Source organism: Carcharhinus amblyrhynchos, chromosome 2, assembly GCF_965287045.1.
Source record: "Carcharhinus amblyrhynchos chromosome 2, sCarAmb.v2.hapA, whole genome shotgun sequence".
Lineage (NCBI taxonomy): Eukaryota > Metazoa > Chordata > Chondrichthyes > Carcharhiniformes > Carcharhinidae > Carcharhinus > Carcharhinus amblyrhynchos.
In genome coordinates, this window is record NC_137325.1 from 89,262,319 (window position 1) to 89,275,246 (window position 12,928).

At 41.9% G+C, this 12,928-nt stretch overlaps 1 protein-coding gene across 2 annotated transcripts in view; it reads right to left on the bottom strand.

Moving 5' to 3' along the window:
* The window catches only part of cobl (cordon-bleu WH2 repeat protein), a 346,895-nt gene that overhangs the window by 298,403 nt on the left and 35,564 nt on the right, over positions 1–12,928 (bottom strand). The gene's annotated exons all lie outside the window — the stretch shown is intronic.

Sequence of the window (12,928 nt, forward strand, 5' to 3'; positions counted from 1 at the left end):
AAAGCCACTAGCTTTCGGAGCGCTGCTCCTTCATCAGGTAAGTGGGAGTTCTGTTCACAAACAGGGCATGTACAGACACAAACTCAATTTACAAGATAATGGTTGGAATGCAAGTTTTTACAGATAATCAAGTTTTAAAAGTACAGACAATGTGATTGGAGAGAGGGTTAAGCACAGGTTAAAGAGATGTGTTTTGAGTCCAGCCAGGACAGTTAGTGAGATTTTGCAAGCCCAGGCAAGTCGTGGGGGATACAGATAGTCTGACAAGAACCCAAGATCCCGGTTGAGGCCGTTCTCACGTGTGCAGAACTTCAATTTCTGCCTTGCCTGGGCTTGCAAAATCTCACTAACTGTCCCGGCTGGACTCAATCCATATCTCTTTAACCTATGCTTAATCCTCTCTCCACTCACATTGTCTGTACTTTTAAAACTTGATTATCTGTAAAAACTTGCACTCCAACCATTATCTTGTAAATTGAGTTTGTGTCTTTATATGCCCTGTTTGTGAACAGAACTCCCAGTTACCTGATGAAAGAGCAGTGCTCCGAAAGCTAGTGGCTTTTGCTACCAAATAAACCTGTTGGACTTTAACCTGGTGTTGTGAGACTTCTTAATTTAAGGTAAGCCAAACAGTTTTCCGGTCCAAAATCGTAGAATCATAGATTCTGGCAAAAGTGCCAGCCTTTAGCGCAATCAGTGATTCAGATTGCCATTGCCCTGTAGGATAACTTTGATGTGCAACAGGCTTGCAAGATGAAAAAATGGCTAAGTCCATATTCACAAGATTTCTGATGTGTCCAATATTATAGCGTGGAGCTGTCCGAATCACAACATGTATATTGACCAGTCAAGGTGTGCTTGTGTTGCACAGTACTGGAGAACCCATTAGCAGATTTCTCAATTAGCACACCAAGATAATCAGATGAGCTCAAAGTGGCTCATGTACATTTGCTAAAAACATACATTCATACACAGGGATCCATTTCCTGCAAACAACAGGAATATGTTAAAGCCTTGTAGTTCTTTTGAACTACCCAGGAGCTTGGGAAGCCTATGGTCCCCTATTGCTTTCTCTTCAGCCAATCAGTCTACTTGCCAACCAGTCAGCACCCTTTACTCCTGTAGTACAAATTGTGATTGTGCGAAATTTGGCATTTTTATATTTGTCCTGATGAGTGCAAGACAAAAAGTTTCAACAACATATCTTACTTTTTACCAACATTCTACTTAATTACAATGTACATCAGAGATATTGAATGTTTATAGCTTTAAGGAAACACTCTCCTTCACTGAATTTTCAATCTTTTATAATTTATCGCTATAGGCAGATGTCCAAATTTTTGAAATGCACACATCTATTACAACACAATTGACTCCAGCAGTTTGATTAGGAGGTAGTTTTCCTGGTGTCTGCTACAGAGTCACACAGAGAGGTGGTAGACTGATGACACAGCATACTACTATTATATTAGCAAACTGCAGTGAGGTGAAAATTAAAAAAAAATGCAACCTTAAAATTTGTGTAAGCTTGTATAAGGCTGTGTGAAGCTTGTATAAGAAAGGCAACAGGGGGAAACCAAGGAATCATAGACGGGTGAGCACAGTATTTATTGTCAGAAAACTGCTAAAGTCTATAATTAAGAGTAGGGTGACTAAATGCCTTGAAAATTTCCAACTGATCTGAGATAGCCCGTGTGAATTTGTAAAGGGTGGGTCACACCTAAATCATCTCATGGAATGTTTTGAAGAAATTACTAAAGTAGTGGATAGGGAAATAGCTCTGGTAATGTCACTAGACTAATGATCCATAGACCCAGGCTAATACTCTGGAAATACAGATTCAAATCCCACCACGGCAGCTGATGGAGTTTAAATTCAATTAATAAAACGGAGAATTGAAAGTTAGTCTCAGTAATGATGACCATGACAGAATTATATCTATGGATATAAATTTATTTGGACTCCAGAAGGCATTTGATAAAGTCCCTCATAAAAAACTCATATAACTGAAAGCAAATAATTGACTGGTTAGGAAAGTGGCTGAGTGGAAAGGGGCAAAGAGTAGAGATAACGTGCCCCAACTCTGGAACCTAGGTGTTTATGGAGTGATCTGATCAAAGTGTTATGATCCCCATTGAGATCAATAACTTTTATTAGAAAGGAATCCCCATGGTGCCAAAAGAGGGAAATCAATGGACTATATTTCACTTTAAAATTGTTACTCTAACAAATCAACTAAAATCTACATAATTCAAACATTAATAAACAGGGCAAAGGTCACTTCAAATAAAAGATAAATCTCACCTTAGTTATCAATACAACAAAGATTCACCTCACATTGTTACAAGTACTGACATCATTTCCAGTAAAAATGTGGGACACATGCAATCTCACCATCTTTCCAACCCAGCCTTTATTTTGTAGGATTTCTCACTGCTCACCCAATCTTTGCAGCCCTTGAATTGCATTCACCAGCACCTGTATTCCATCTGACATCCTTGGTCAAGGTCAATATTGGCCTCTTAATTGTGGCATGACAGTCCAAATGTCATGGAATCCTCGTTTACTCCTTTCTTCAATTCCTTTAAATGTATAGATAGGCTCCAGCAATACTGAAACAGCAGCAATGATCTTTTTCAATCCTCACCCCCTTTCCCTTATCTTTAGCTCTATGCCGGTTCCAATTGGATAACACAAACAGTACCATAGTCCCTACTCTAGTCTCAGACATCTGCTTCAATACCCAGGATCTGTTCAAATATACCAGACAGAAAACTCCATTCAGAGACAACCCTGCTTGTTTCCTATTTGCACAAATCTTTAGTGTATTCTAAATAGCCAAAAAATCATGAACTGATATAACACTGCAATTAGTTTTCTACTTACCCTTTGCTTCTTAACTGTTTATCCCCATTGCTATTCCAGACCACTTGGGTATTTCCTCAAAAGAGTGATGTCATAAACAAGAAGCTAATTTACTCTCTTTCAGAGTACTTTTTTGCCCATATTGGACTTAAAGGGACTTGGCAAAAAAGAAAATACCTGCTCCCAAAGCACATGGCTCATCACGTGGGTGGCATGGTGACACAGTGGTTAGCAATGCTGCCTCACAGGTTTGATTCCCAGCTTGGGCCACGCCTCTGTGGAGTTTGCATGTTCTCCCTGTGTCTGGGTGGGTTTCTTCCAGGTGTTCCGGTTTCCTCCCACAGTCCGAAAGATGTGCTGGTTAGGTGCATTGACCATGCTAAATTTTCCCTCAGTGTACACCAACAGGTGCTGGATTGTGGCAATTTGAGGGTTTTCACAGCAACTTCACTGCAGTGTTAATGCAAGCCTACGTGTGACAATAAATAAATTTAAACTTAAATCAAAATTCAAGGTGATAATGGGAACGAATCTGGTAGATTTGGATAAACAATGTCCATTAGTTGTGAATTAAGGGATATTATCTAAAAAAGTATTCCAGGAAGAAAAATCACAAGCACTTCTTCATGCAAAAGCTGATAGAAGTTTGAAAATCCCTTCCACAGACAGAAATTCGATGGGTATGTATTTCTGTCACAGATAAAACATGGTTTGACTGAATGAGGGAACAAGATTGAAGAGTTAAATATCCTACTCCTGTTTCAATGTTCCTCAATCATGCCAGCAGAAAATGCTTTGCCCAAGGAACAACTAAATTCTGAAACAGAATAAGGGAGTGCAAATTAAAGCTATTAAGTTAAATAGAGCACCAACAGAGGAAATTATTTCTCATACAGTTTTCAACATCTGAAACAGATATTAAGAAAGGATTGAGGACTGAAAAAGCCCACAATCTTTGAGAAAGATTTGGATAAAATTGGCCATATGTGGAGTCTCCCTGGACAGTTGAACTAAGATCAGTTTTAACTGCTTTCCTCAACAAAAAGGTCATGATACTCCTCAAAAGATGGTGGAGCTGTAATTTACAAAATTTAAAATTTATTTTCAACATTTGGTAGACATATTTGAACCTAGCAGTGCCAAAACATTGACAGGGATTGGTTAAATCTAGCCCAGTATGTATTAAGGTTACATACAGCTGATATGAAAATATATTTTCCGACAGCATCTTTAATGCCCTTGAGCTACATTCCTCAGAGCTAGGAACAATAATATTTTTCTAAATACTTAATTAAGTTTAATTTTATTTATTTATTAGTAAGACTTACATTAACACTGCAATGAAGTTACTGTGAAATTTCCGGAGTTGCCACACTCCAGCATCCATTCAGGTCAATGCACCTAACTAGCACGCCTTTCAGGCTGTGGGAGGAAACCAGAGCACCCAGAGGAAACCCACGCAACCACAGGGAGAATGTGCAAACTCCACACAGACAGTGACCCAAACTGGGAATTGAACCCGGGTCCCTGGTGCTGTGAGGCAGCATGCTAACGACTATGCCGCCTTTGAAACATTTCTACTGCTGACATCACCAGAGTATCCAAGGCCAGGGAAGGGTGATCAAAATCAAATAACTCTGATGGGCACCTTCACCATGGGCAACTTCCTTTAAAATGGGAAAAGTTTGCCAGGTTGCTTTACCTGGGGTGCTCAGGCTAACACATCATAGGTGCCTCATTAATATCTGTCCAAATATATAGACACCAATTTTCTTACTGGTATTTAAACTGATGAGGGCAAAGTTGGCAACAGCCATAGGAATTTTGAGTGCTTGGAGGTTTAAAGGGAAAAATCATTTCTATCAACCCTAATTTCTAATGGAAATTTTGTCTTCCTCAGGTCCCAACATGAATTTACATTATCTCCCTTTCTGGGAAAAGACCAAGCATTCAGGATCCAAACAGATTTGCATTCTGACCACATTCCTTGTGCCTAGATGACCTTTAGAATTCACCTGCTCCCATTGAACCGAGGACCTGATGCAAGTTCAAGACCATTGTATAAATACTGTGATATAGGTTCTGTGAGTCTTTGAGGCATCTCACATTCCGACAAGACAGACAAGAGTTAAGCTGAAATTCCATTACTGTTACGCTACAGCTATGTTGTATACATACCTGGCTCAGGATTACAAATTTTGAGTCTGCCTTGGATATTGTTCAAGGTTCAGAGTCTCTGGATGATTCCATAGATGGCTCTTCACCTTACATCTATCAACGCTTAAGAAATATAATCTGAACAGGATCTAAAAGTCCAGAGTGTGAGCCAGGAAAACAGTGAGGTTATCAAAGCTCACCATCATTAAGGATTTGATCTGACAGCAAATATGCAGTTAAATGCCAAAATTATTTATTTATTTATAATTATCATTATTAGTGTCACATGTAGGCTTACACTGGCACTGCAATGAAGTTACTGTGAAAATCCCCTAGTTGTCACACTCCAGTGCCTGTTCGGGTACAATGAGGGAGAATTTAGCGTGGCCAATGCATCTAATCAGCACGTCTTTCAGACTGTGGGAGGAAACTGGAGCACCCAGAGAAAACCCACAGACATGGGGAGAACGTGCAAACTCCACACAGACAGTGACCCAAGCCTGAAATCGAACCCAGGGCCTTGTTGCTGTGAGGCAGCAGTGCTAACCAATGTGCCATCATGCCACCCTGGTGGCATGAGTTGTCCTGAAATTCCAGACACTTAAAAATACCTCAGCGAGAGATTCAGATGTTAGATAAATGAAGTTCTACCTATCGAGTAAACTAGTAAAAGTTAGAGCATGTCCATTCAAATGTAAGTGAATTTTTAGTAGCATGATCCTTAAGTTTTTAAATTGTTGGAGATTTAACAGTAATATTTAATTTTTCTTTCTGTCTTTGATCTCTATTTTAATCCCATCTTTCTTTTCCTCTATTTTGTTTTATTTAAATGATTTGGCTTTAAATTGGATATTTTAATTTAATACTGTAAAAGTGAAAAGGTTTTGAGTGAATAAAAATCTCACCGTCCACGTCTCAATAATTTTTCAGTCTGAGAAGACACATCTTTGCTTGCCCTGTTCACACAGACCTCAGATCCCCTGTTTTGGCTTTTTAAATATCATACCTCTCAATGCAAATATCTACCGATTATGTATTGGATGGCGAGTGCATTCATTCAATACAGACCGCAAATTCTGGCACATGGAAAAATTTTATGGGTCACCACCATCAAGTCTGCAGACAGGGAAGCCAGTAAAAGTCTCCATGTGACTTTCCCGCCAGGTACCCCAATCTGTCAGATACTTTACATGGAGACAGGCCAACTATTGGCCACTTAAGAGCTGTTTTCCACCCGCTTGCAATTTTGAGGCTGGTGGGAGAAGGTTGAGGAACTAGGAAATGCCAAGAAGGTGAATATGCTTGGACCCTGAGTGGGAAGGATGGGAGTTGGAACATCTGTCAGGACCCTAGGTGGGGTTTACCATCTCTGTCACTGGCACTCCCTCCCAATAAGAATTCTCACAAAACTGCCACCCCCTTCCTATTAGGTTTCCCTTCTCATTACACCCTGGCCTTTCCAACATGACATCCATCCACCTCTTGGAGGCTTCCCTCCTGTCTCCGCTGCAAAATAAACTTACTTTTGTACTGGACTTTCAGCACTTAGAATCTGGGGCTGCCTGTAGTCCCAGCTGTAGCCATAACTCCCAGTGGCCTTGCTAGAACCATAGAGCTGTCAACTAATTAGAATGGCTAGCAGTTCTTGAAGGTGGGACTTCCTCCATGGTGAGAAGTGGAAGTTCCAGTTCGAAACGGCAGCCAGGCTGCCAACATCAGCAGGGATGCATTTTCTGCCAACTTTTTCTGTGGCAGCCGGGTATCCCCACCATTTGAAAAGATTTGCCCTATTCCTTTTGCACATGCTCTTCTGTTGTCCATCGGACAGATAATACATGATGTGTCTTGCCCTGCTCTTCGTTTTTGACCATTGGACTTCCATTGGTCTCATCCGCTCAGTCCGTCAGAGTCTGTCTTCACATGCTGGGATAGACAACTCCCTATCTCACCAAGGGTTGAGACCTATCGGCTACCCTTACCTGGTTTAGCCGGCGTGTCGAAGCCATTGCCCAGGATGTGGCCACTGTCACATGCAAACAGCTACGGGAGCCACAGGTGAGAGCTGAGTGCCAGGTGGGGACAAAGGGTGGACAAACTGCCCTGATAAGGGTGTGACATGTTCCCCCACCAGAGGTACTACCCCTCCCTGACACCCTATACACATCCTGAACAGGACACTGATGATGATGATAATGGTGTCGAGACTAGCGCTTGATTTGGATTAAAGTGAGGGACAGTTGCACAGCATCAGCCTCACTCTCTCTTCCCATCTAGATCCAGTAGCAAGAAAAGAGTGAAGAGGGCTGGAGATGGGACTAGGCGCAGTGGATGACCAGGACGTCTTCTGAAGAGGCAATAGTCAGGATTCCCCAGGTTGATATCAACAGCGCCATGGATGACCCACCGGTAGTAGCCGAAGTCACAAAAGCTGTCAGCCAGCTATCCAGTGACAAAGCCCCAGGGACAGATGCCATACCCGCAGAGATCTACAAAGCTGCTGGTCCTGCACTGATCGAGAAGCTTACTCAGTTGTTTCAGTCCTTTTGGAAGCAAGGATCCATTGCTCAGGAACTTAAAGATGCGTCCACTGTACACCTCTACAAGAGGAAGGGCAATCGGCAAGTATGCGACAACCACCGAGGAATCTCGCTGCTCTCCATCACAGGAAAAACCCTTGCAAAAGTCCTGCTAAATCGTCTGGTCACTCATCTGGAGCTGGGCCTGCTTCCAGAGTCAGTGTGGCTTCCGCAAAAGTCGCGGGACTATTGACATGATTTTTGCTGCGCACCAACTTCAGGAGAAGTGTCAGGAGCAGAATCGCGATCTCTACACAACCTTTGTTGACCTCACGAAAGCCTTCGACATGTAAGCCGACAAGACCTGTGGAGGATCATGTCAAAGTTTGGCTGCCCCCACAAATTCATTCAGATGGTACGCCAGTTCCATGATGGCCAGAGTACTGGATGGCAGAGAACCCTCTGAGGCATTTCCAGTCACCAATGGCGTCAAACAGGGCTGTGTGCTCGCACCCACACTGTTCAGCATGATGTTTACTGCCATGCTGAATGATATCTTTCAGGACAGTGTTGCTGGAATCAGCCTCAAGTACAGAGTGGATACGAAGCTCTTCAACCTGAGGAGACTTCAAGCTATTACTAAAGTGAAGGAGACTCTTCTGAGAGACTTCCTCTTTGCTGATTACTGTGTCCTGTATACTGGCTCAAAGCTAGAGATGCAAGTCAGTATGGACAAATTTTCCATGGTTTGTGACAACTTTGGACTCACCATCAACATTAAAAAGGCTGAAGTCATGCACCAGCCTGCTCCTCATGCACCGTACACAGAACCCATAATCACAATCAAAGGGCAGAAACTACAGGCAGTGGACCAGTTCACTTATTTTGCAGCACCCTCTCCCAAGCAGTGACTATTGATACAGAAGTTAACTGCGGAATAGCAAAAGCAAGTTCTGCTTTTTGTAGACTGCGCTCCACTGTATGGGAACGTCGAGGAATCAGCCCAGCGACAAAACTGAAGGTCTACAGCACCGCTTACTCACTAGCCTCCTGTATGCCTGTGAAACATGGACTGTGTATCGAAGGCATGCAAGACAGCTCAGTCATTTCCATATGACTCGTCTTCGCAGAATATTACGCATTAGATGGCAAGACAAAGTACCAGACACTGAAGTTCTCTCTACAGCAAGTCTACCATCAGTCCACACACTGCTGATGAGAGCGCAGACCCAGTGAGCAGGTCATGTCATCCATATGCCAGACGAGTGCATACCCTGCAGCTCCTTTTTGGGGAACTCTCTGCTGGAAGACACTCACATGGAGGGCAGAAGAAACGTTTCAAAGACACACTCAACGCCTCCCTGAAGTCGCTTGGCATAGACATGACCACCTGGGAAACACTGGCACAAAACCGCCCTACCTGGCACTGCCTCAAGCGTTCAGGCTGTCAAGCTTATGAAGCAAGATGTATTGTCGAAGCACAACTTAAGCGCGAGCTGCGCAAGTCCAGAGCCACCAGCGCAACAACTACAGTGTCTACACAAGTCTGTCCAATATGTGTCAGGACATTCCACGCCCGAATTGGCCTGATCAGTCATCTTCGGACACACCGCAGCCAGACTCAAAATGACTAATGGTGTCGAGGTCCTCATCGATGACGATGGACAAACAATAATACATGATGACATGACAATAAATGACAAGATGCCAGAACCAAACTGATAGTTTAAAAAATGTTTATTATATTCTCTACTGTATAAAGACAGATAGGCGACATTAAGGAAGTACTGAATGAAGATAGTATTATGCCCTGTGATGTTTCATGGTGTTCAAATTCCTTGCTGGTGATCACCTGTCTTGATTTGTTGAGAATAATTACTAGGAGCCTATGTATGTGGAGCTGTACCTCAGTATGAATCACTCCTTCAGGATATGAGAAGAGAAAAACATCGGAAAAGTTCACTTGCCAAATCCAATGCCACACTTATCATTTATAAAGGGTAACATTAATTCATTGCAATCCTTTCAGAGGCCTCCAGGCATAGTTCCAAGCACCACAAACAAGGCTTACATTGTACCAACATAAAAATGAGCAGCTCAGAATAAATGGTAAGGTTTTCCTTATCAAAAAAAACTGCATAAACCTGAAAACTGATCTTGAATACTGGGGAACCTCTTCATATCCTTTGTGCTCACAACACAAAACTGGCTTTGACTTTTGCAGCAGCTACAGATCTTATTCAAATGGACACAGGATTGGTGCAGTAGTGGGTGCTTTTAATGGTGCTTGTGTGTAGTAGATTATCTTCCACTCTGCCTAAACACTTGATAATTGTACTAACTCTAACCAGAAGTGCTTGAAGAACACTGGATGCCCAGAATAAAAAATGTTCCAACTCTCCAACACCAGTGTCCCCAACTATTGATACTGCAAAGCAAAAAATAACTGGTACAAATTGAAACTCCTGAACAGTGAATGCATACAGTACATAAAATAAATGTCTCTGCCAGCTCTTAGCATTCTGCTGCTCCTGGCATTTCTTCTGAGATCGAGAATGTCATCATCAATGTTGTGCAAATATTCAACAATCCTCTACCCTTTCCACAGGGAAATTCAACAGGGATTTGATTTGATTTAATACTGTCACATGTTTCATGCCTGCTATACAGACAAAGCATAGCATTCATAGAGAATAAAAGGAGAGGGGCAGAATGTAGTGCTACAGTCATAGCTAGGGTGTAGAGAAAGATCAACGTAATATAAGGTCCATTCAAAAGTCTGATGGCAGCAGTGAAGAAGATGTTAATTGGCACGTGTTTATTATTAAAAACAAGCACTTCGGTAATGAGGAAGGCCCCCTTCAGGGAGAATGCCTCCATCTGAATGGGAGGCAACATTAAGGGAAGCATTTCTTTATGCAAATTATTTAATGGAAGACATCCTTTTGTTTTAAAGAAACTAGTTGGTGGGAATTGTAGGCATAATTTCTATAAACACTGGTCACTGAAAACAGCAAATAGGTTTCCCTCCACAATAAACTAATTTGCATCATCCTAGATTATCTTATGTTCTGTTCATACTGTTTATTTTTCATGCAACTCAACCTTTCTTAAAATGCCAGAAATCATTTAGCTTTGAATGAACCCTTGGTTTGAGCAACCCACCATGGTTTCTGCCTGTGTTGAAATTCTTCTACCTCTGAGAGATGGATACACAGCAAACAATCCATTTAGATGAGGTGTCTTCATTTGTTGATAGCTGTGAAGGCCAATCCTTGAGAAGTAGGTTCTGAGACAAGCACTGCACATGAAGCTGGCAAGGGATATTACAAGTTATTTTCAGCATTCATTCACTAACACAGAATGCAGTTGAGGCCAAAACGTTATTTGATTTCAAGAAGAAATTAGATATAGTTCTGCTAAAGGAATCAAGTGATATGGGGGGAAGGGAGGAATCAGGATTTTGGATTTGATGATCAGCCACGATCAAAATGAGTGGCGAAGCAGGCTCAAAGGACCGAATGGCCTACTCCTGCTTCTAGTTTCTATGTTTCTTTATGTTTCTGTTGCCAAGTCATTGTAGCCATTGTAGCTCACAGGAAATGTTGCAATTTCTTTACTTCGCAAATTTGTGACTTCCAGATGCAACAGTCAATGTTTAGGCCCTTTGTGTCACAATTGCAAGATGCCTTGGGTGTCCTATTAGTCATCCACTTCCCAGTTGCCTCACAGAAGGACCTCGGGTTTGAGGCCATCTTCCATGCTGTGAACATGCCTGAGCCAGCAGAGCTGCCTCTGTTTGTTTAGCGCCAACATACATGGGAGCACTGCCTTTGACAAGACTGCCACGCTTATGATTTTGCTCGGATTTATCCACGACATACTGCAGAGCGAAGATTAAAATTATTGAGCTTCTTTCCCTGATAGTTGGAAGTTGCTCATGTTGACAGTCAACAGCTAGTTGCTGAGAATACAGGCCCTATATTTGGTCCTAAGTGTCAGCCTGATACTATTTCATGCACGTTTTGTAAGTTGGCAAAAATGGTAGCTGTTTTCACTGTGAGTATATATATCGAGTGCTACACCAAGGAACAGGCTGTCTGTCATCATTCAAAATTTGCAAACCAGTTGCTTGAATATAGTTGGTGATAAAGAGTGAAAAGCAAGCGCGCACATATCCCTTCATTTTAGGGGGGGGGGCAGCGGCGGCGGCAGCAGCGGCAGCGGAGTGGCAGGGCAGGTTCAAACACGGGTTACAAATGCACACTGGGCCAAATTTTATGAGGCCTGCAGGAGAAGTTCTGCAGAGATAGCATGGACACCTACTTCAAACAGTCAAAGACAATTTAATAAAGAGGTCCTTCAACAGATGTTGGACCATATTCAGGTAAACAAGGCAAAGAATGTGCACTTATACATATCTTGCTTTGTACAGATACCGAATGGCCCAGAAAGCAGTTCTGAAGGAAACTGGAAGATGCTGCTGTCAGGCCACAAAACTGTAGATCTATTATAATCAGTGTTGAAATTTGTCATTCTGGCAGCTGAGTTTTGACTGCTACATTTCTCTTTCTCCAATCTGAATGGGGTTGCAATTGAATGAAAAATTCTGCTTGCTTATTGATGATTTTGTTTTATTAAGTGCAGCATCTGAGATTAAACTAAAATTTATTTATTAGTCACAAGTAGATTTACATTAATACTGCAATGAAGTTTTCTGTGAAAATTCCCTCGTCGTCACATTCTGGTGCCCATTCAGGTACACTGAGGGGGAATTTAATGCAGTCAATGCACCTAACCAGCACATCTTTCAGACTGTGGGAGGAAACCAGGGCACCTGGAGGAAACCCATGCAGACATGGGGAGTTGTTCAAACTCCACACAGATAGTGACCCAAGCTGGGAATTGAACCCGGGTCCCTGACGCTGTGAGGCAGCTGGGCTAACCACTTTGTTTTAGCTATTACTACATCTTCCATTATATATCATGACCTCAATTTTCATGCGAATTTGCAACATTTTACATTTATTGTACATTGAATTTAATCTACCAATGACATTTGCCATTGTAAATTTTATTTCATTCCTTTGGTAGATGTCCAGTCCTTTCAACTACACTTTCCATCCCGACCTCTTTCCCTAATAGGGGTCTTTCTGTATTCAATATAGGCGTATTGTAGTTGATTCTTGCAAATTTGTCCACAATGGGTCACTAGATTACGATCAGAATAGGCTGCTAGTTAAACACATGTTCTGTTCCTTATTCTCTCTTTCCCCTTTTATATTTCTCTTTTTCCCTCTTGTCTTTCTCTCTTTTCTTCTCTACTTGTATGGAATAGAGTGCAGAAACAAGCCATTCAACTAATTAGTCTGTCTGGTGCTTATATTCTG